Consider the following 23,850-nt stretch of genomic DNA (forward strand, 5'->3'; position numbering starts at 1 on the left):
ATGTTGTGAAACATGTCATTGGCAGAACTATGCCACCAAGGCGGTTGCCCCCATGGGGCTTGGGCCCGTTCATTGCTGCTTGCAGCTATATTTAGGGCCCAAGCACCGTAGGGTGCGAAGGACCCTATTGTTATTGGAAGGATTATTATTATTATTATTAGGGCCCAAGCACCGTAGGGTGCGAAGGACCCTATTGTTATTGTAAAGATTATTATTATTATTATTATTATTATTAGGGCCCAAGCACCGTAGGGTGCGAAGGACCCTATTGTTATTGTAAAGATTATTATTATTATTATTATTATTATTATTATTATTATTATTCTTTCTCTTCCGTCAAATGGGCATTTTTGAGGGCCTTGCCCTGGCTAAAAAGTCTTGAAATTTTGCAAACACATCAGAAGTGGTGGCCGTCAGGATCTATCAGATGCTCAGACCTGGGTGTGGCCGAGGGACTCCACAGCGCCCCCTATTGCGCTGACCCCCCCCCCCCCTGCATTGTTGTCTATTGTGGGCAGGCACTTTGAGCTACATGAACCTAATTTGGTATGCATGTGTGGCTCCTCAATTGAAACACATTTCTTATTCGCATTGATGCAAATATGCGAACAGGAAGTCAGCCATTTTGAATTTTGTGCGTTTTCACATGTACTACACTTTTAAGTACTCCTCCTAGGCGGTTCATCGCATTCACACCAAATGTGGTATGAATGGTCTCAAGATAGTCATGATTCTAAATTGCCAGGATATTTTTGATATCTCAAACGGTATGGTCATGGCGAGGCGTACAATTTTTATGTCACGCCGCGCCAAAAGGAAGTGGTCATAATTTTGTGGTTTCCATCGTCTGATCTGGCTGATATTTTACAAATATGTTAATTGTGTGAATATACTCACATCCACCTCCCAAGAAGAAGTCAAAGTTATAGCGCCACCATCTGGCAACAGGAAGTGAGGTTTTTATCATATTTGTATGTGTTCCTGCTAGGGTATTCATCACATTCACACCAAATGTAGGCAGCATGATCTTAGGATAGTCCTGACCCTAAAAGCCAAACGGATTTTTGATATCTCAAACGGTTTGGCAATGGCGAGGCGTACAATACACACGTTACGAGCGAAAACAGGAAGTGGGCTTAATTCCGTTCTACATCGTCTGATTGGGCTGATATTTTACAGATATATTCACTTTTGGAGTGCAATCACATCCTTATCCACATACATCTGGGCGTGGCCACGCAGCGCCCCCTATGGTTCTTTTCTAATATTGTGGACATATACTTTCACGTAAATTCACCGAATATGGTATGCATATGGGTCTCCTCAAGACACACACATTTCTCATTTGCATCCCTTAACTTTTCCAAACAGGAAGTGAGCTATTCTGGATTTTGTGTGTTTTTAAGTGTTTTTACACGTACCAAACTCTGAAATACTCCTCCTAGGGGGTTCATCACATTCACACGAAATGTGGTGAGAATGGTCTCAGGATAATCCTGATGCAAAATTGAAAGGATATTTCTGATATGTCAAACGGTACGGCTATGGCGAGGCGTACAATTTGAGGTCTCGCCGCGGCAACAGGAAGTGGTCGTAATTTCATTCTAGATGGTCTGATCTGGTTGATATTACACAGATATGTTCGTTGTGGGAGTGTAATCACATCCATATCCCAAAAATGACTCAATGTTATAGCGCCACCATATGGAAACTATAACATTGAATTGATCTTAATTTGACTCAACATCTTCCGATGTGGCTTAGTATTTAGAAATAGGTTTATTATTGCAGTGTAATCAAATTCAAAAACCATACACGGCTCAATATTATAGCGCCACCATCTGGCAACAGGAAGTGAGGCTTATATCATTGATGCGTTCCAATAGCAGCACCAACATCTTCATTGATCAAAGGGGAATTCCTGTGCACACGATACGTTGTCCAGGAAGGTGATTATTTCCAAAGTGTGTACAGATTGTGAAACATGTCATTGGCACAACTATGCCACCAAGGCGGTTGCGCCCATGGTGCTTGGGCCCGTTCATTGCTGCTTGCAGCTATATTTAGGGCCCAAGCACCGTAGGGTGCGAAGGACCCTATTGTTATTGGAAGGATTATTATTATTATTATTATTATTATTATTATTATTATTATTCTTTCTCTTCCGTCAAATGGGCATTTTTGAGGGCCTTGCCATGGCTAAAAAGTCTTGAAATTTTGCAGACACATCAGAAGTGGTGGCCGTCAGGATCTATCAGATGCTCAGACCTGGGTGTGGCCGAGGGACTCCACAGCGCCCCCTATTGCGCTGACCCCCCCCCCCCCCATTGCATTGTTGTCTATTGTGGGCAGGCACTTTGAACTACATGAAACTAATTTGGTAACCATGTGTGGCTCCTCAATTCAAACACATTTCTCATTCGCATTTATGCAAATATGCGAACAGGAAGTGAGCTATTTTGGATTTTGTGTGTTTTACACGTACTACACTTTTACGTACTCCTCCTAGGGGGTTCATAGCATTCACACCAACTGTGGTCAGAATGGTCTCAGGATATTCATGATGCTAAATTGCCAGGATATTTTTGATAGCTCAAACGGGATGGTCATGGCGAGGCGTGCAATTTTTATGTCACGCCGCGCCAACAAAAAGTGGTCATAATTTCATGGTCTACATCGTCTGATCTGGCTGATATTTTAGAAATATGTTTAGTGTTGGAGTATAATCACATCCATATCCCAAGAACGGGTCAATGTTATAGCGCCACCATCTGGCAACAGGAAGTGAGGTCTTTATCATATTTGTATGCCTTCCTGCTAGGGCATTCATCACATTCACACGAAATGTGGTCAGCATGATCTTAGGATAGTCATGACCATAAGCTGTGAAGGGATTTTTGATATCTCAAACGGTATGGAAATGGCGAGTCGTACAGTACACATATTTCGTGCAAAAAAATGACTTTTTTTTCGACATCGTCCGATCTGGCTGATATTTTACAAATATGTTCACTGTTGGAGTACAATATGAAATATATACATATCAATCGGGGCGTGGCTAGACAGCGCCCCCTATAATTATTATTCTCTTTTTTTTCAATGTATTTAGCATTTTTGAGGTGCTTGCCATGGATGGAAACTCACGGAATTTTGCACACACATGAGAAGTGTTGGCTCTCAGGACGTATCAGATGCTCAGACCTGGGCGTGGTCGAGGGACTCCACAGCGCCCCCTAATGCTTTGTCTTCTATTGTGGACAGGCACTTTGAGCTACCTTCACCTAATTTGGTATGCATGTGGGGCTCCTCTGGACAAACACATTTCTCTTTCGCATCGAATCAAATATGTGAACAGGAAGTCAGCCATTTTGAATTTTGTGCATTTTACACGTACTACACTTTTAAGTACTCCTCCTAGGGGGTTCATTGCATTCACACGAAATGTGGTCAAAGTGGTCTCAGGATAGTCATGATACTAATTCCAAAGGATATTTTTGATATCTCAAACGGTATGGTCATGGCGAGGCGTACAATTTTCATGTCACGCCGCGCCAACAGGAAGTAGCCATAAATTCATGCTCTACATTGTCTGATCTGGCTGATATTTTACAAATATGTTCACTGTTAGAGTGTAATCACATCCAAATACCAAGAAGAAATCAATGTTATAGCGCCACCATCTGGCAACGGAAGTGAGTTTTTTATCATGTTTGTATGTGTTCCTGCTAGGGTATTCATCACATTCACACCAAATGTAGTCATCATGATCTTAGAATAGTCCTGACCCTAAATGACGAAAGGATTTTTGATATCTCAAACGGTTTGGCAATGGCGAGGCGTATAATACACACGTTACGCCCAAAAACAGGAAGTGGGCTTAATTCCGTTCTACATCATCTGATCGGGCTGATATTTTACAAATATATTCACTTTTGGAGTGCAATCACATCCATATCCACATTCATCTGGGCGTGGCTACACAGCGCCCCCTATGGCTTTTTTCTAATATTGTGGACATATACTTTCACGTAAATGCACCACGTCTGGTAGACATAAGGGTCTCCTCAAGACACACACATTTCTCATTTGCATCCCTTAACTTTTCCCAACAGGAAGTGAGCTATTTTGGATTTTGTGTGTTTTTAAGTGTTTTTTCACGTACCAAACTTTGAAATACTCTTCCTAGGGGGTTCATCACATTCACACAAAATGTGGTCAGCATGATATTATAGCCCTGACACACAACTATGAACTGATTTTTAATATCTTGGAATGGTATGGCTATGGTCAGCCTTAAAATTTACTTGTAATGCTGCCCAAACAGTTCATGTTTTAATACAATTATGTATTAAATAATTTCAAAAAGGTATTAAATTCTACATTGCCTGATTTTGAGGCTACAACTTTTCACATATGTTCATTGTTGGAGTGTCATCACATCCATTAAGCAATAATAGTTCACTATTTTCGCTGGAGACTCATTATATCCAGTCTTAAAACTTCAACGCAAGTGGCAAATGACTCTCCCATTTCTAATACGCGACTGCCATCTACTGGCAAAAGTTGGTATTGTATATATCTTGCAATGACGTTCAATGTTATTTGGTTTATAAAAAACCGTGTTGTAGCATTTTAAGGACTCAATACAAAACAGCTGTTCGGAAAGTTGGCTTGAAAACCAAGAAGCGTTATTAAAGAATTCGAGCCGTTTCTATTTGACTTCATTCGATTGAAGTGAATGCCGTAACCCAATTAAATGTAATTCGCGTCGGAATACACACAATCGCCTACACTGTGAACGTGAAATAAAAATATATAGAGGTTTAAATCGATCCTATATTGGGACATTTGTTATGATGGCTGGTGCAACGGGCATTTTCGGTACCGTTGACCATAATCGAATGCTAGCATTTATATCATTACACTGACCAAGTCCTGTTAAAAAGCACATTTTTGGTTCCTTTGTGGAAACAGTGAAGTTGTCTACATAATCTATTCTACTCACAGACTAACTGCGTCGCTGTAACTTCCCCCCATTTCTTATACGGGGATTCCATTTATTTGCTGAAAGTGGTACTTTTTTTTTTTTCTTCCTTCAAGTGATTTTTCAACGATAGGTTTTTGTTTTTTTCTAGCAGCAGTAGGCATAACGATGTATGATTTACAGCTGCAGCCTACGTGACAAAATGTATTGACAACACCCAGCCCGACGTTTCTTTGCATCTATTTTCATTCTATGAATTGAATATCTGAAATAAATATTAAAGACATTTAATGACTGTCTTTAACTGGCAGGAGAGTAGCATATATTTAAAAGAGTCAAAAGTCAAAAAGAAACGTTAACGTTTTAGATGGCTCTGGTCGAACTCTGTGTTAACATGAGACCGTTATTTTCAAAAAAGGTATGGCATGCAGGTCGTTGGCTAACAGCAGCCAGCCTGTCCACTGTCTGTGTGAGTCAAAAAACAGGTCAGCTACGTTTGTTTACATGAATAGAAAACTTTCAGTTAAATCGCCAGATATGTTAGTTTATTTTGCTTGTCATTAAACACGAATTAAGAGAACATACAATTTCGCTAGGAATTTTTGACTTAATATGAAAATACCGGATTGAGGGCAGAGACTTGGCATCTCCTTTAGATTTGGCTGAACAAATGCGTTTCAGGCAGCATAATTACCGGTGAAATGGAAAAGAATGATGCTGGCTAACTAGACGTTTATTGCAATATTATCCGACACTTAGGAGAGAAATTATTTAACCAAGATAAAAGGAAACATACAACTTTTGGCCAATAGATGGCGTACGTGTATAAGAGGGCAGTATAGCTTAATGGTTCAGACAGTGGATTAAGACATGCAAGGTCCTCGGTTCCATCCCCGGTGCGGCCACAATAAAGTTGAATAGTTTCTTTACGCCAATGGTTTTATTTTGAGTGCCTTTTTTTAACCGAATGACTTCTCAAGCGTAAATTGTGCCTCCCGCTGTAAAATCTATTGAAATTAATTCATCTCTGCTCTCCATACAGGACTGGTGCATATTATTACAATGTGCAAGCAAGAAGTAATTTTTGTTTCATTCTACATTGTCTGATGTGGCAGAAACTTCACACATGTTCATTTTTGGAGTGTAATCTCATCCATTTTCCAATAAAGGCTCAATGGCAAAGCGCCACCCGCTGGCAACAGGAAGTGAGCCTTATATTGCATTCTTAAGCATTATTTTTCAATGGGTTCATGACATTCACGGTAAATGTGGTCAGCATGATGCTAGGATGGTCCTGACAAAACAGATTTTTGATTTACTGGGATGATATAGCTATGGTCAGGCACATAAAAAACACATCATGCCAGACAAACAGGAAGTGGTCATACTTAAATTCTCCAATGTCTGATGTGACTGCAACTTTACACAGATGCTCAGTGTTGGAGTGTAATCAAATCCATATTCCAAAAACGACTCAATGTTAAAGCAGCATCATCTGGAAACAGGAATTGACCTTAATTTCGCTCAACGTCTTCCGATGTGGCTGAAAATGTACAAATATGTTTATTTCTGGAGTGGAATCAAATTCAAAAACCATACATGGCTCAATAATATAGCGCCACCATCTGGCAATAGGAAGTGAGGCTTATATCATTGATGCGTTCCAATAGCAGCGCCAAAATCTTCATTGATAAAAAGGGAATTCCTGTGCACACTATACGTTGTCCAGGAAGGTGATTATTTCCAAAGTGTGTACATGTTGTGAAACATGTCATTGGCAGAACTATGCCACCAAGGCGGTTGCCCCCATGGGGCTTGGGCCCGTTCATTGCTGCTTGCAGCTATATTTATTATTATTATTCTTTTTCTTCAGGCAAATGGGCTTTTTTGAGGGCCTTGCCATGCGTAAAAAGTCTTGACATTTTGCACACACATCAGAAGTGGTTGCTGTCAGGAGCTCTCAGATGCTCAGACCTGGGCGTTGCCGAGGGACTCCACAGCGCCCCCTATCGCATTGTCTTCTATTGTGGGCAGGCACTTTGAGCTACCTGCACCTAATTTGGTGGCCATATAGCGCTCCTCGGTCCAAACACATTTCTCATTCGGATCTAATCAAATATCCAAACAGGAAGTCAGCCATTTTGGATTTTCTGAGTTTTACACGTACTACACTTTTAAGTACTCCTCCTAGGGGGTTCATCGCATTCACACCAACTGTGGTCAGAATGGTCTCAGGATAGTCATGATGCTAAATTGCCAGGATATTTTTGATAGCTCAAACGGGACGGTCATGGGGAGGAGTACAATTTTTATGTCACGCCGCGCCAACAGGAAGTGGCCATAATTTCATGGTCTACATTGTCTGATCTGGCTGATATTTTAGAAATACGTTTAATGTTGGAGTGTAATCACATCCATATCCCAAGAAAAGGTCAATGTTATAGCGCCACCATCTGGCAATAGGAAGTGAGGTCTTTAACATATTTGTATGCATTCCTGCTAGGGCATTCAGCACATTCACACCAAATGTGGTCAGCATGATCTTAAGATAGTCCTTACGCAAAAAAACAGGAAGTGGGCTTAATTCCGTTCTACATCATCTGATCGGGCTGATATTTTACAAATATATTCACTTTTGGAGTGCAATCACATCCATATCCACATTCATCTGGGCGTGGCTACACAGCGCCCCCTATGGCTTTTTTCTAATATTGTGGACATATACTTTCACGTAAATGCACCACGTCTGGTAGGCATAAGGGTCTCCTCAAGACACACACATTTCTCATTTGCATCCCTTAACTTTTCCCAACAGGAAGTGAGCTATTTTGGATTTTGTGTGTTTTTAAGTGTTTTTTCACGTACCAAACTTTGAAATACTCTTCCTAGGGGGTTCATCACATTCACACAAAATGTGGTCAGCATGATATTATAGCCCTGACACACAACTATGAACTGATTTTTAATATCTTGGAATGGTATGGCTATGGTCAGCCTTAAAATTAACTTGAAATGCTGCCCAAACAGTTCATGTTTTAATACAATTATGTATTAAATAATTTCATAAAGGTATTAAATTCTACATTGCCTGATTTTGAGGCTACAACTTTTCACATATGTTCATTGTTGGAGTGTCATCACATCAATTAAGCAATAATAGTTCACTATTTTCGCTGGAGACTCATTATATCCAGTCTTAAAACTTCAACGCAAGTCGCAAATGACTCTCCCATTTCTAATACGCGACTGCCATCTACTGGCAAAAGTTGGTATTGCATATATCTTGCAATGACGTTCAATGTTATTTGGTTTAAAAAAAACCGTGTTGTAGCATTTTAAGGACTCAATAAAAAACAGCTGTTCGGAAAGTTAGCTTGAAAATCAAGAGGCCTTATTAAGGAATTCGAGCCGTTTCTATTTGACTTCATTCGGTTGAAGTGAATGCCGTAACCCAATTAAATGTAATTCGCGTCGGAATACACATAATAGCCTACACTGTCAACGTGAAATAAAAATATATAGAGGTTTAAATCGATCCTATATTGGGACATTTGTTATGATGGCTGGTGCAACGGGCATTTTCGGTACCGTTGACCATAATCGAATGCTAGCATTTATATCATTACACTGACCAAGTCCTGTTAAAAAGCACATCACCTTTGTGGAAACAGTGAAGTTGTCTACACAATCTATTCTACTCACAGACTAACTGCGTCGCTGTAACTTCCCCCCATTTCTGATACGGGGATTCCATTTATTGGCAGAAAGTGGAACTTTTATATTTTTCTTCCTTCAAGTGATTTTTCAACGATAGGTTTTTGTTTTTTTTCTAGCGAGCCAGTAGGCATAACGATGTATGATTTACAGCTGCAGCCTACGTGACAAAATGTATTGACAACACCCAGCCCGACGTTTCTTTGCATCTATTTTCATTTTTGAATAGAATATCTGAAATAAATATTAAAGACATTTAATGACTGTCTTTAACTGGCAGGAGAGTAGCATATATTTAAAAGAGTCAAAAGTCAAAAAGAAACGTTAACGTTTGAGATGGCTGTGGTCGAACTCTGTGTTAACATGAGACCGTTATGTTCAACAAAGGTATGGCATGCAGGTCGTTGCGAGATGACGCGCATTGGCTAACAGCAGCCAGCCTGTCCACTGTCTGTGTGAGTAAAAAAAACAGGTCAGCTACGTTTGTTTACATGAATAGAAAACTTTCAGTTAAATCGCCAGATATGTTAGTTTATTTTGCTTGTCATTAAACACGAATTAAGAGAACATACAATTTCGCTAGGAATTTTTGACTTAATATGAAAATACCGGATTGAGGGCAGAGACTTGGCATCTCCTTTAGATTTGGCTGACCAAATGCGTTTCAGGCAGCATAATTACCGGTGAAATGGAAAAGAATGATGCTGGCTAACTCGACGTTTAATGCAATATTATCCGACACTTCGGAGAGAAATTATTTAACCAGGATTAAAGGAAACATACAACTTTTGGCCAATAGATAACGCACGTGTATAAGAGGGCAGCATAGCTTAATGGTTCAGACAGTGGATTAAGACATGCAAGGTCCGCGGTTCCATCCCCGGTGCGGCCACAATAAAGATGAATAGTTTCTTTACGCCAATGGTTCTATTTTGAGTGCATATTTATAACCGAATGACTTCTCAAGCGTAAATTGTGCCTCCCGCTGTAAAATCTATTGAAATTAATTAATCTCTGCTCTCCATACAGGACTGGAGCATATTATTACACTGTGCAAGCAAGAAGTAATTTTTGTTTCATTCTACATTGTCTGATGTGGCAGAAACTTCACACATGTTCATTTTTGGAGTGTAATCTCATCCATATACCAAGAAAGGCTCAATGGCATAGCGCCACCATCTGGCAACAGGAAGTGGCTTTAATTTTACTTGACATCTTCCAATTTGGCTGAAAATGGACAAATATGTTAATTATTGGAGTGTAATCAAATCCATGAACCATACACGGCTCAATATTATACCGCCACCATCTGGCAACAGGAAGTGGCTTAAATTTTACGTGACATCTTCCAATTTGGCTGAAAATGTACAAATATGTTAATTATTGGAGTGAAATCAAATCCATAAACCATACACGGCTCAATATTATAGCGCCACCATCTGGCAATAGGAAGTGAGGCTTATATCATTGATGCATTCCAATAGCAGCAGAAACATCTTCATTGATCAAAGGGGAATTCCTGTGCACACTATACGTTGTCCAGGAAGGTGATTATTTCCAAAGTGTGTACATATTGTGAAACATGTCATTGGCACAACTATGCCACCAAGGCGGTTGCGCCCATGGTGCTTGGGCCCGTTCATTGCTGCTTGCAGCTATATTTATTATTATTATTCTTTTTTCTATATGCAAATGGGCCTTTTTGAGGTGCTTGCCATGCATAAAAAGTCTGGGAATTTTGCACACACATCAGAAATGAGGACCTTCAGGATTGATTAGATGCTCAGACCTGGGCGTGGCCGAGAGACTCCACAGCGCCCCCTATCGCATTGTCATCTATTGTGGGCAGGCACTTTGAGCTACCTTCACAAAATTTAGTACGCATATAGCACTCCTCGGACCAAAAACATTTATAATTTGCATCTAATCAAATATACAAACAGGAAGTCAGCAATTTTGGATTTTGTGCGTTTTACATGTACTGCACTTTTAAGTACTCCTCCTAGGGGGTTCATCACATTCACACCACCTGTGGTCAGAATGGTCTCAGGATATTCATGATGCTAAATTGCCAGGATATTTTTGATAGCTCAAACGGGACGGTCCTGGGGAGGCTTAGAATTTTTATGTCACACCGCGCCAACAGGAAGTGGCCGTAATTTCATGGTCGACATTGTCTGATCTGGCTGATATTTTAGAAATACGTTTATTGTTGGAGTATAATCACATCCATATCCCAAGAACGGGTCAATGTTATAGCGCCACCATCTGGCAACAGGAAGTGAGGTCTTTATCATATTTGTATGCCTTCCTGCTAGGGCATTCAGCACATTCACACCAAATGTGGTCAGCATGATCTTAAGATAGTCCTTACGCTAAATTGTGAAGGGATTTTTGATATCTCAAACGGTATGGAAATGGCGAGTCGTAAAGTACACATATTGCGTGCAAAAAAATGACTTTTTTTTTGACATCGTCCGATCTGGCTGATATTTTACAAATATATTCATTGTAGCAGTACAATATCAGATATATAGATATCAATCGGGGCGTGGCTAGACAGCGCCCCCTATAATTATTATTCTCTTTTTTTTCAATGTATTTTGCATTTTTGAGGTGCTTGCCATGGATGAAAACTCACAGAATTTTGCAGACACATGAGGAGTTGCGGCTTTCAGGACCTATTAGATCCGCAGACCTGGGCGTGGCCAAGGGACTCCACAGCGTCCCCTAATGCTTTGTCTTCTATTGTGGACAGGCACTTTGAGCTACCTTCACCTAATTTGGTATGCATGTGGGGCTCCTCTGGAGAAACACATTTCTCTTTTGCATCAAATCAAATATGTGAACAGGAAGTCAGCCATTTTGAATTTTGTGCGTTTTACACGTACTACACTTTTAAGTACTCCTCCTCGGGGGTTCATTGTATTCACACGAAATGTGGTCAAAACGGTCTCAGGATAGTCATGATACTAATTCCAAAGGATATTTTTGATATCTCAAACGGTATGGTCATGGCGAGGCGTACAATTTTCATGTCACGCCGCGCCAACAGGAAGTAGCCATAAATTCATGCTCTACATTGTCTGATCTGGCTGATATTTTACAAATATGTTCACAGTTAGACTGTAATCACATCCATATACCAAGAAGAAATCAATGTTATAGCGCCACCATCTGGCAACGGAAGTGAGGTTTTTATCATGTTTGTATGCGTTCCTGCTAGGGTATTCATCAAATTCACACCAAATGGAGTCATCATGATCTTAGAATAGTCCTGACCCTAAATGACGAAAGGATTTTTGATATCTCAAACGGTTTGGCAATGGCGAGGCGTATAATACACACGTTACGCCCAAAAACAGGAAGTGGGCTTAATTCTGTTCTACATCATCTGATCGAGCTGATATTTTACAAATATATTCACTTTTGGAGTGCAATCACATCCATATCCACATTCATCTGGGCGTGGCTACACAGCGCCCCCTATGGCTTTTTTCTAATATTGTGGACATATACTTTCACGTAAATGCACCACGTCTGGTAGGCATAAGGGTCTCCTCAAGACACACACATTTCTCATTTGCATCCCTTAACTTTTCCCAACAGGAAGTGAGCTATTTTGGATTTTGTGTGTTTTTAAGTGTTTTTTCACGTACCAAACTTTGAAATACTCTTCCTAGGGGGTTCATCACATTCACACAAAATGTGGTCAGCATGATGTTATAGCCCTGACACACAACTATGAACTGATTTTTAATATCTTGGAATGGTATGGCTATGGTCAGCCTTAAAATTAACTTGTAATGCTGCCCAAACAGTTCATGTTTTAATACAATTATGTATTAAATAATTTCAAAAAGGTTTTAAATTCTACATTGCCTGATTTTGAGGCTACAACTTTTCACATATGTTCATTGTTGGAGTGTCATCACATCCATTAAGCAATAATAGTTCACTATTTTCGCTGGAGACTCATTATATCCAGTCTTAAAACTTCAACGCAAGTCGCAAATGACTCTCCCATTTCTAATACGCGACTGCCATCTTCTGGCAAAAGTTGGTATTGCATATATCTTGCAATGACGTTCAATGTTATTTGGTTTAAAAAAACCCGTGTTGTAGCATTTTAAGGACTCAATACAAAACAGCTGTTCGGAAAATCAAGAAGCCTTATTAAGGAATTCGAGCCGTTTCTATTTGACTTCATTCGGTTGAAGTGAATGCCGTAACCTAATTAAATGTAATTCGCGTCGGAATACACATAATAGCCTACACTGTCAACGTGAAATAAAAATATATAGAGGTTTAAATCGATCCTATATTGGGACATTTGTTATGATGGCTGGTGCAACGGGCATTTTCGGTACCGTTGACCATAATCGAATGCTAGCATTTATATCATTACACTGACCAAGTCCTGTTAAAAAGCACATCACCTTTGTGGAAACAGTGAAGTTGTCTACACAATCTATTCTACTCACAGACTAACTGCGTCGCTGTAACTTCCCCCCATTTCTGATACGGGGATTCCATTTATTGGCAGAAAGTGGAACTTTTATATTTTTCTTCCTTCAAGTGATTTTTCAACGATAGGTTTTTGTTTTTTTTCTAGCGAGCCAGTAGGCATAACGATGTATGATTTACAGCTGCAGCCTACGTGACAAAATGTATTGACAACACCCAGCCCGACGTTTCTTTGCATCTATTTTCATTTTTGAATAGAATATCTGAAATAAATATTAAAGACATTTAATGACTGTCTTTAACTGGCAGGAGAGTAGCATATATTTAAAAGAGTCAAAAGTCAAAAAGAAACGTTAACGTTTGAGATGGCTCTGGTCGAACTCTGTGTTAACATGAGACCGTTATGTTCAACAAAGGTATGGCATGCAGGTCGTTGCGAGATGACGCGCATTGGCTAACAGCAGCCAGCCTGTCCACTGTCTGTGTGAGTCAAAAAAACAGGTCAGCTACGTTTGTTTACATGAATAGAAAACTTTCAGTTAAATCGCCAGATATGTTAGTTTATTTTGCTTGTCATTAAACACGAATTAAGAGAACATACAATTTCGCTAGGAATTTTTGACTTAATATGAAAATACCGGATTGAGGGCAGAGACTTGGCATCTCCTTTAGATTTGGCTGAACAAATGCGTTTCAGGCAGCATAATTACCGGTGAAATGGAAAAGAATGATGCTGGCTAACTCGACGTTTAATGCAATATTATCCGACACTTCGGAGAGAAATTATTTAACCAGGATGAAAGGAAACATACAACTTTTGGCCAATAGATAACGTACGTGTATAAGAGGGCAGTATAGCTTAATGGTTCAGACAGTGGATTAAGACATGCAAGGTCCGCGGTTCCATCCCCGGTGCGGCCACAATAAAGTTGAATAGTTTCTTTACGCCAATGGTTTTATTTTGAGTGCATATTTATAACCGAATGACTTCTCAAGCGTAAATTGTGCCTCCCGCTGTAAAATCTATTGAAATTAATTCATCTCTGCTCTCCATACAGGACTGGAGCATATTATTACACTGTGCAAGCAAGAAGTAATTTTTGTTTCATTCTACATTGTCTGATGTGGCAGAAACTTCACACATGTTCATTTTTGGAGTGTAATCTCATCCATATACCAATAAAGGCTCAATGGCATAGCGCCACCATCTGGCAACAGGAAGTGGCCTTAATTTCACTGGACATCTTCCGATGTGGCTGAAAATGTAGAAATATTTTTATTATTGGAGTGTAATTAAATCCATATACCAAAAATTGCTCAATGTTATAGCACCACCATCAGGCAACAGGAAGTGGCTTTAATTTTACTCGACATCTTCCAATTTGGCTGAAAATGTACAAATATGTTCATTTTTGGAGTGAAATCAAATCCATAAACCATACACAGCTCAATATTATAGCGCCACCATCTGGCAATAGGAAGTGAGGCTTATATCATTGATGCATTCCAATAGCAGCAGCAACATCTTCATTGATCAAAGGAGAATTCCTGTGCACACTATACGTTGTCCAGGAAGGTGATTATTTCCAAAGTGTGTACATATTGTGAAACATGTCATTGGCACAACTATGCCACCAAGGCGGTTGCGCCCATGGTGCTTGGGCCCGTTCATTGCTGCTTGCAGCTATATTTAGGGCCCAAGCACCGTAGGGTGCGAAGGACCCTATTGTTATTGTAAAGATTATTATTATTATTATTATTATTATTAGGGCCCAAGCACCGTAGGGTGCGAAGGACCCTATTGTTATTGGAAGGATTATTATTATTATTATTATTATTATTATTATTATTATTCTTTTTTTTTCAATGTTTTGTGCATTTTTGAGGTGCTTGCCATGGATGAAAACTCACAGAATTTTGCAAACACATCAGAAGTGGTGGCTGTCAGGTTGTCTCAGATGCTCAGACCTGGGCGAGGCTGAGGGACTCCACAGCGCCCCCTATCGCATTGTCATCTATTGTGGGCAGGCACTTTGAGCTACCTTCACAAAATTTAGTAGGCCTATAGCACTCCTCAGTCCAAACACATTTCTCATTCGCAACTAATCAAATATACAAACACGAAGTCAGCCATTTTGGATTTTGTGCGTTTTACACGTACTGCACTTTTAAGTACTCCTCCTAGGGGGTTCATCACATTCACACCACCTGTGGTCAGAATGGTCTCAGGATAGTCATAATGCTAAATTGCCAGGATATTTTTGATCGCTCAAACGGGACGGTCCTGGGGAGGCGTAGAATTTTTATGTCACGCCACGCGAACAGGAAGTGGCCGTAATTTCATGGTCTACATCGTCTGATCTGGCTGATATTTTAGAAATACGTTTATTGTTGGAGTATAATCACATCCATATCTCAAGAACGGGTCAATGTTATAGCGCCACCATCTGGCAACAGGAAGTGTGGTCTTTATCATATTTGTATGCCTTCCTGCTAGGGCATTCATCACATTCACACGAAATGTGGTCCGCATGATCTTAGGAAAGTCATGACCATAAGCTGTGAAGGGATTTTTGATATCTCAAACGGTATGGAAATGGCGAGTCGTACAGTACACATATTGCGTGCAAAAAAATGATTTTTTTTTCGACATCGTCCGATCTGGCTGATATTTTATAAATATGTTCAGTGTTGGAGTACAATATTAAATATATACATATCAATCGGGGCGTGGCTAGACAGCGCCCCCTATAATTGTTATTCTCTTTTTTTTCAATGTATTTTGCATTTTTGAGGTGCTTGCCATGGATGGAAACTCATGGAATTTTGCACACACATGAGAAGTGTTGGCTGTCAGGATGTATCAGATGCTCAGACCTGGGCGTGGCCGAGGGACTCCACAGCGCCCCCTAATGCTTTGTCTTCTATTGTGGACAGGCACTTGGAGCTACCTTCACCTAATTTGGTAAGCATGTGGGCCTCCTCTGGACAAACACATTTCTCATTCGCATCGAATCAAATATGTGAACAGGAAGTCAGCCATTTTGAATTTTGTGCATTTTACACGTACTACACTTTTAAGTACTCCTCCTAGGGGGTTCATTGCATTCACACGAAATGGGGTCAAAGTGGTCTGAGGATAGTCATGATACTAATTCCAAAGGATATTTTTGATATCTCAAACGGTATGGTCATGGCGAGGCGTACAATTTTCATGTCACGCCGCGCCAACAGGAAGTAGCCATAAATTCATAGTCTACATTGTCTGATCTGGCTGATATTTTACAAATATGTTCACTGTTAGAGTGTAATCACATCCAAATACCAAGAAGAAATCAATGTTATAGCGCCACCATCTGGCAACGGAAGTGAGGTTTTTTTCATGTTTGTATGCGTTCCTGCTAGGGTATTCATCACATTCAAACCAAATGTAGTTATCATGATCTTAGAATAGTCCTGACCCTAAATGACGAAAGGATTTTTGATATCTCAAACGGTTTGGCAATGGCGAGGCGTATAATACACACGTTACGCCCAAAAACAGGAAGTGAGCTTAATTCCGTTCTACATCATCTGATCGGGCTGATATTTTACAAATATATTCACTTTTGGAGTGCAATCACATCCATATCCACATTCACCTGGGCGTGGCTACACAGCGCCCCCTATGGCTTTTTTCTAATATTGTGGACATATACTTTCACGTAAATGCACCACGTCTGGTAGCCATAAGGGTCTCCTCAAGACACACACATTTCTCATTTGCATCCCTTAACTTTTCCCAACAGGAAGTGAGCTATTTTGGATTTTGTGTGTTTTTAAGTGTTTTTTAACGTACCAAACTTTGAAATACTCTTCCTAGGGGGTTCATCACATTCACACAAAATGTGGTCAGCATGATATTATAGCCCTGACACAAAACTATGAACTGATTTTTAATATCTTGGAATGGTATGGCTCTGGTCAGCCTTAAAATTAACTTGTAATGCTGCCCAAACAGTTCATGTTTTAATACAATTATGTATTAAATAATTTCAAAAAGGTATTAAATTCTACATTGCCTGATTTTGAGGCTAACACTTTTCACATATGTTCATTGTTGGAGTGTCATCACATCCATTAAGCAATAATAGTTCACTATTTTCGCTGGAGACTCATTATATCCAGTCTTAAAACTTCAACGCAAGTCGCAAATGACTCTCCCATTTCTAATACGCGACTGCCATCTACTGGCAAAAGTTGGTATTGCATATATCTTGCAATGACGTTCAATGTTATTTGGTTTAAAAAAAACCGTGTTGTAGCATTTTAAGGACTCAATACAAAACAGCTGTTCGGAAAGTTAGCTTGAAAATCAAGAAGCCTTATTAAGGAATTCGAGCCGTTTCTATTTGACTTCATTCGGTTGAAGTGAATGCCGTAACCCAATTAAATGTAATTCGCGTCGGAATACACATAATAGCCTACACTGTCAACGTGAAATAAAAATATATAGAGGTTTAAATCGATCCTATATTGGGACATTTGTTATGATGGCTGGTGCAACGGGCATTTTCGGTACCGTTGACCATAATCGAATGCTAGCATTTATATCATTACACTGACCAAGTCCTGTTAAAAAGCACATCACCTTTGTGGAAACAGTGAAGTTGTCTACACAATCTATTCTACTCAGAGACTAACTGCGTCGCTGTAACTTCCCCCCATTTCTGATACGGGGATTCCATTTATTGGCAGAAAGTGGAACTTTTATATTTTTCTTCCTTCAAGTGATTTTTCAACGATAGGTTTTTTTTTTTTTTCTAGCGAGCCAGTAGGCATAACGATGTATGATTTACAGCTGCAGCCTACGTGACAAAATGTATTGACAACACCCAGCCCGACGTTTCTTTGCATCTATTTTCATTTTTGAATAGAATATCTGAAATAAATATTAAAGACATTCAATGACTGTCTTTAACTGGCAGGAGAGTAGCATATATTTAAAAGAGTCAAAAGTCAAAAAGAAACGTTAACGTTTGAGATGGCTCTGGTCGAACTCTGTGTTAACATGAGACCGTTATGTTCAACAAAGGTATGGCATGCAGGTCGTTGCGAGATGACGCGCATTGGCTAACAGCAGCCAGCCTGTCCACTGTCTGTGTGAGTCAAAAAAACAGGTCAGCTACGTTTGTTTACATGAATAGAAAACTTTCAGTTAAATCGCCAGATATGTTAGTTTATTTTGCTTGTCATTAAACACGAATTAAGAGAACATACAATTTCGCTAGGAATTTTTGACTTAATATGAAAATACCGGATTGAGGGCAGAGACTTGGCATCTCCTTTAGATTTGGCTGAACAAATGCGTTTCAGGCAGCATAATTACCAGTGAAATGGAAAAGAATGATGCTGGCTAACTCGACGTTTAATGCAATATTATCCGACACTTCGGAGAGAAATTATTTAACCAGGATGAAAGGAAACATACAACTTTTGGCCAATAGATAACGTACGTGTATAAGAGGGCAGTATAGCTTAATGGTTCAGACAGTGGATTAAGACATGCAAGGTCCGCGGTTCCATCCCCGGTGCGGCCACAATAAAGTTGAATAGTTTCTTTACGCCAATGGTTTTATTTTGAGTGCATATTTATAACCGAATGACTTCTCAAGCGTAAATTGTGCCTCCCGCTGTAAAATCTATTGAAATTAATTAATCTCTGCTCTCCATACAGGACTGGAGCATATAATTACACTGTGCAAGCAAGAAGTAATTTTTGTTTCATTCTACATTGTCTGATGTGGCAGAAACTTCACACATGTTCATTTTTGGAGTGTAATCTCATCCATATACCAAGAAAGGCTCAATGGCATAGCGCCACCATCTGGCAACAGGAAGTGGCTTTAATTTTACTTGACATCTTCCAATTTGGCTGAAAATGGACAAATATGTTAATTATTGGAGTGTAATCAAATCCATGAACCATACACGGCTCAATATTATAGCGCCACCATCTGGCAACAGGAAGTGGCTTAAATTTTACGTGACATCTTCCAATTTGGCTGAAAATGTACAAATATGTTAATTATTGGAGTGAAATCAAATCCATAAACCATACACGGCTCAATATTATAGCGCCACCATCTGGCAATAGGAAGTGAGGCTTATATCATTGATGCATTCCAATAGCAGCAGAAACATCTTCATTGATCAAGGGGGAATTCCTGTGCACACTATACGTTGTCCAGGAAGGTGATTATTTCCAAAGTGTGTACATATTGTGAAACATGTCATTGGCACAACTATGCCACCAAGGCGGTTGCGCCCATGGTGCTTGGGCCCGTTCATTGCTGCTTGCAGCTATATTTAGGGCCCAAGCACCGTAGGGTGCGAAGGACCCTATTGTTATTGGAAGGATTATTATTATTATTATTATTATTATTATTATTATTATTATTATTATTATTATTCTTTTTCTTCAGGCAAATGGGCTTTTTTGAGGGCCTTGCCATGCGTAAAAAGTCTTGACATTTTGCCCACACATCAGAAGTGGTTGCTGTCAGGAGCTCTCAGATGCTCAGACCTGGGCATGGCCGAGGGACTCCACAGCGCCCCCTATCGCATTGTCTTCTATTGTGGGCAGGCACTTTGAGCTACCTGCACCTAATTTGGTGGCCATATAGCGGTCCTCGGTCCAAACACATTTCTCATTCGGATCTAATCAAATATCCAAACAGGAAGTCAGCCATTTTGGATTTTCTGAGTTTTACACGTACTACACTTTTAAGTACTCCTCCTAGGGGGTTCATCGCATTCACACCACCTGTGGTCAGAATGGTCTCAGGATAGTCATGATGCTAAATTGCCAGGATATTTTTGATAGCTCAAACGGGACGGTCATGGGGAGGAGTACAATTTTTATGTCACGCCGCGCCAACAGGAAGTGGCCATAATTTCATGGTCTACATTGTCTGATCTGGCTGATATTTTAGAAATACGTTTATTGTTGGACTATAATCACATCCATATCCCAAGAACAGGTCAATGTTATAGCGCCACCATCTGGCAACAGGAAGTGAGGTCTTTAACATATTTGTATGCATTCCTGCTAGGGCATTCAGCACATTCACACCAAATGCGGTCAGCATGATCTTAAGATAGTCCTTACGCTAAGTTGTGAAGGGATTTTTGATTTCTCAAACGGTATGGAAATGGCGAGTCGTACAGTACACATATTGCGTGCAAAAAAATGACTTTTTTTTCGACATCGTCCGATCTGGCTGATATTTTACAAATATGTTCACTGTAGCAGTACAATATCAGATATATACATATCAATCGGGGCGTGGCTAGACAGCGCCCCCTATAATTATTATTCTCTTTTTTTTCAATGTATTTTGCATTTTTCAGGTGCTTACCATGGATGGAAACTCACAGAATTTTGCACACACATGAGAAGTGTTGGCTGTCAGGATGTATCAGATGCTCAGACCTGGGCGTGGCCAAGGGACTCCACAGCGCCCCCTAATGCTTTGTCTTCTATTGTGGACAGGCACTTTGAGCTACCTTCACCTAATTTGGTTGGCATGTGGGGCTCCTCTGAACAAACACATTTCTCATTCGCATCGAATCAAATATGTAAACAGGAAGTCAGACATTTTGAATTTTGTGCATTTTACACGTACTACACTTTTAAGTACTCCTCCTAGGGGGTTCATTGCATTCACACGAAATGTGGTCAAAGTGGTCTCAGGATAGTCATGATACTAATTCCACAGGATATTTTTGATATCTCAAACGGTATGGTCATGGCGAGGCGTACAATTTTCATGTCACGCCGCGCCAACAGGAAGTAGCCATAAATTCATGGTCTACATTGTCTGATCTGGCTGATATTTTACAAATATGTTCACTGTTAGAGTGTAATCACATCCAAATACCAAGAAGAAATCAATGTTATAGCGCCACCATCTGGCAACGGACGTGAGGTTTTTATCATGTTTGTATGCGTTCCTGCTAAGGTATTCATCACATTCACACCAAATGTAGTCGTCATGATCTTAGAATAGTTCCGACCCTAAATGACGAAAGGATTTTTGATATCTCAAACGGTTTGGCAATGGCGAGGCGTATAATACACACGTTACGCCCAAAAACAGGAAGTGGGCTTAATTCCGTTCTACATCATCTGATCGGGCTGATATTTTACAAATATATTCACTTTTGGAGTGCAATCACATCCATATCCACATTCATCTGGGCGTGGCTACACAGCGCCCCCTATGGCTTTTTTCTAATATTGTGGACATATACTTTCACGTAAATGCACCACGTCTGGTAGGCATAAGGGTCTCCTCAAGACACACACATTTCTCATTTGCATCCCTTAACTTTTCCCAACAGGAAGTGAGCTATTTTGGATTTTGTGTGTTTTTAAGTGTTTTTTCACGTACCAAACTTTGAAATACTCTTCTTAGGGGGTTCATCACATTCACACAAAATGTGGTCAGCATGATATTATAGCCCTGACACACAACTATGAACTGATTTTTAATATCTTGGAATGGTATGGCTATGGTCAGCCTTAAAATTAACTTGAAATGCTGCCCAAACAGTTCATGTTTTAATACAATTATGTATTAAATAATTTCATAAAGGTATTAAATTCTACATTGCCTGATTTTGAGGCTACAACTTTTCACATATGTTCATTGTTGGAGTGTCATCACATCCATTAAGCAATAATAGTTCACTATTTTCGCTGGAGACTCATTATATCCAGTCTTAAAACTTCAACGCAAGTCGCAAATGACTCTCCCATTTCTAATACGCGACTGCCATCTACTGGCAAAAGTTGGTATTGCATATATCTTGCAATGACGTTCAATGTTATTTGGTTTAAAAAAAACCGTGTTGTAGCATTTTAAGGACTCAATACAAAACAGCTGTTCGGAAAGTTAACTTGAAAATCAAGAAGCCTTATTAAGGAATTCGAGCCGTTTCTATTTGACTTCATTCGGTTGAAGTGAATGCCGTAACCCAATTAAATGTAATTCGCGTCGGAATACACATAATAGCCTACACTGTCAACGTGAAATAAAAATATATAGAGGTTTAAATCGATCCTATATTGGGACATTTGTTATGATGGCTGGTGCAACGGGCATTTTCGGTACCGTTGACCATAATCGAATGCTAGCATTTATATCATTACACTGACCAAGTCCTGTTAAAAAGCACATCACCTTTGTGGAAACAGTGAAGTTGTCTACACAATCTATTCTACTCACAGACTAACTGCGTCGCTGTAACTTCCCCCCATTTCTGATACGGGGATTCCATTTATTGGCAGAAAGTGGAACTTTTATATTTTTCTTCCTTCAAGTGATTTTTCAACGATAGGTTTTTGTTTTTTTTCTAGCGAGCCAGTAGGCATAACGATGTATGATTTACAGCTGCAGCCTACGTGACAAAATGTATTGACAACACCCAGCCCGACGTTTCTTTGCATCTATTTTCATTTTTTAATAGAATATCTGAAGTAAATATTAAAGACATTTAATGACTGTCTTTAACTGGCAGGAGAGTAGCATATATTTAAAAGAGTCAGAAGTCAAAAAGAAACGTTAACGTTTGAGATGGCTCTGGTCGAACTCTGTGTTAACATGAGACCGTTATGTTCAACAAAGGTATGGCATGCAGGTCGTTGCGAGATGACGCGCATTGGCTAACAGCAGCCAGCCTGTCCACTGTCTGTGTGAGTCAAAAAAACAGGTCAGCTACGTTTGTTTACATGAATAGAAAACTTTCAGTTAAATCGCCAGATATGTTAGTTTATTTTGCTTGTCATTAAACACGAATTAAGAGAACATACAATTTCGCTAGGAATTTTTGACTTAATATGAAAATACCGGATTGAGGGCAGAGACTTGGCATCTCCTTTAGATTTGGCTGAACAAATGCGTTTCAGGCAGCATAATTACCGGTGAAATGGAAAAGAATGATGCTGGCTAACTCGACGTTTAATGCAATATTATCCGACACTTCGGAGATACATTATTTAACCAGGATGAAAGGAAACATACAACTTTTGGCCAATAGATAACGTACGTGTATAAGAGGGCAGTATAGCTTAATGGTTCAGACAGTGGATTAAGACATGCAAGGTCCGCGGTTCCATCCCCGGTGCGGCCTCAATAAAGTTGAATAGTTTCTTTACGCCAATGGTTTTATTTTGAGTGCATATTTATAACCGAATGACTTCTCAAGCGTAAATTGTGCCTCCCGCTGTAAAATCTATTGAAATTAATTAATCTCTGCTCTCCATACAGGACTGGAGCATATTATTACACTGTGCAAGCAAGAAGTAATTTTTGTTTCATTCTACATTGTCTGATGTGGCAGAAACTTCACACATGTTCATTTTTGGAGTGTAATCTCATCCATATACCAAGAAAGGCTCAATGGCATAGCGCCACCATCTGGCAACAGGAAGTGGCTTAAATTTTACTTGACATCTTCCAATTTGGCTGAAAATGTACAAATATGTTAATTATTGGAGTGAAATCAAATCCATAAACCATACACGGCTCAATATTATAGCGCCACCATCTGGCAATAGGAAGTGAGGCTTATATCATTGATGCATTCCAATAGCAGCAGAAACATCTTCATTGATCAAAGGGGAATTCCTGTGCACACTA

This window comes from Conger conger, chromosome 2, assembly GCF_963514075.1.
Source record: "Conger conger chromosome 2, fConCon1.1, whole genome shotgun sequence".
NCBI classification, from domain to species: Eukaryota; Metazoa; Chordata; class Actinopteri; order Anguilliformes; family Congridae; genus Conger; species Conger conger.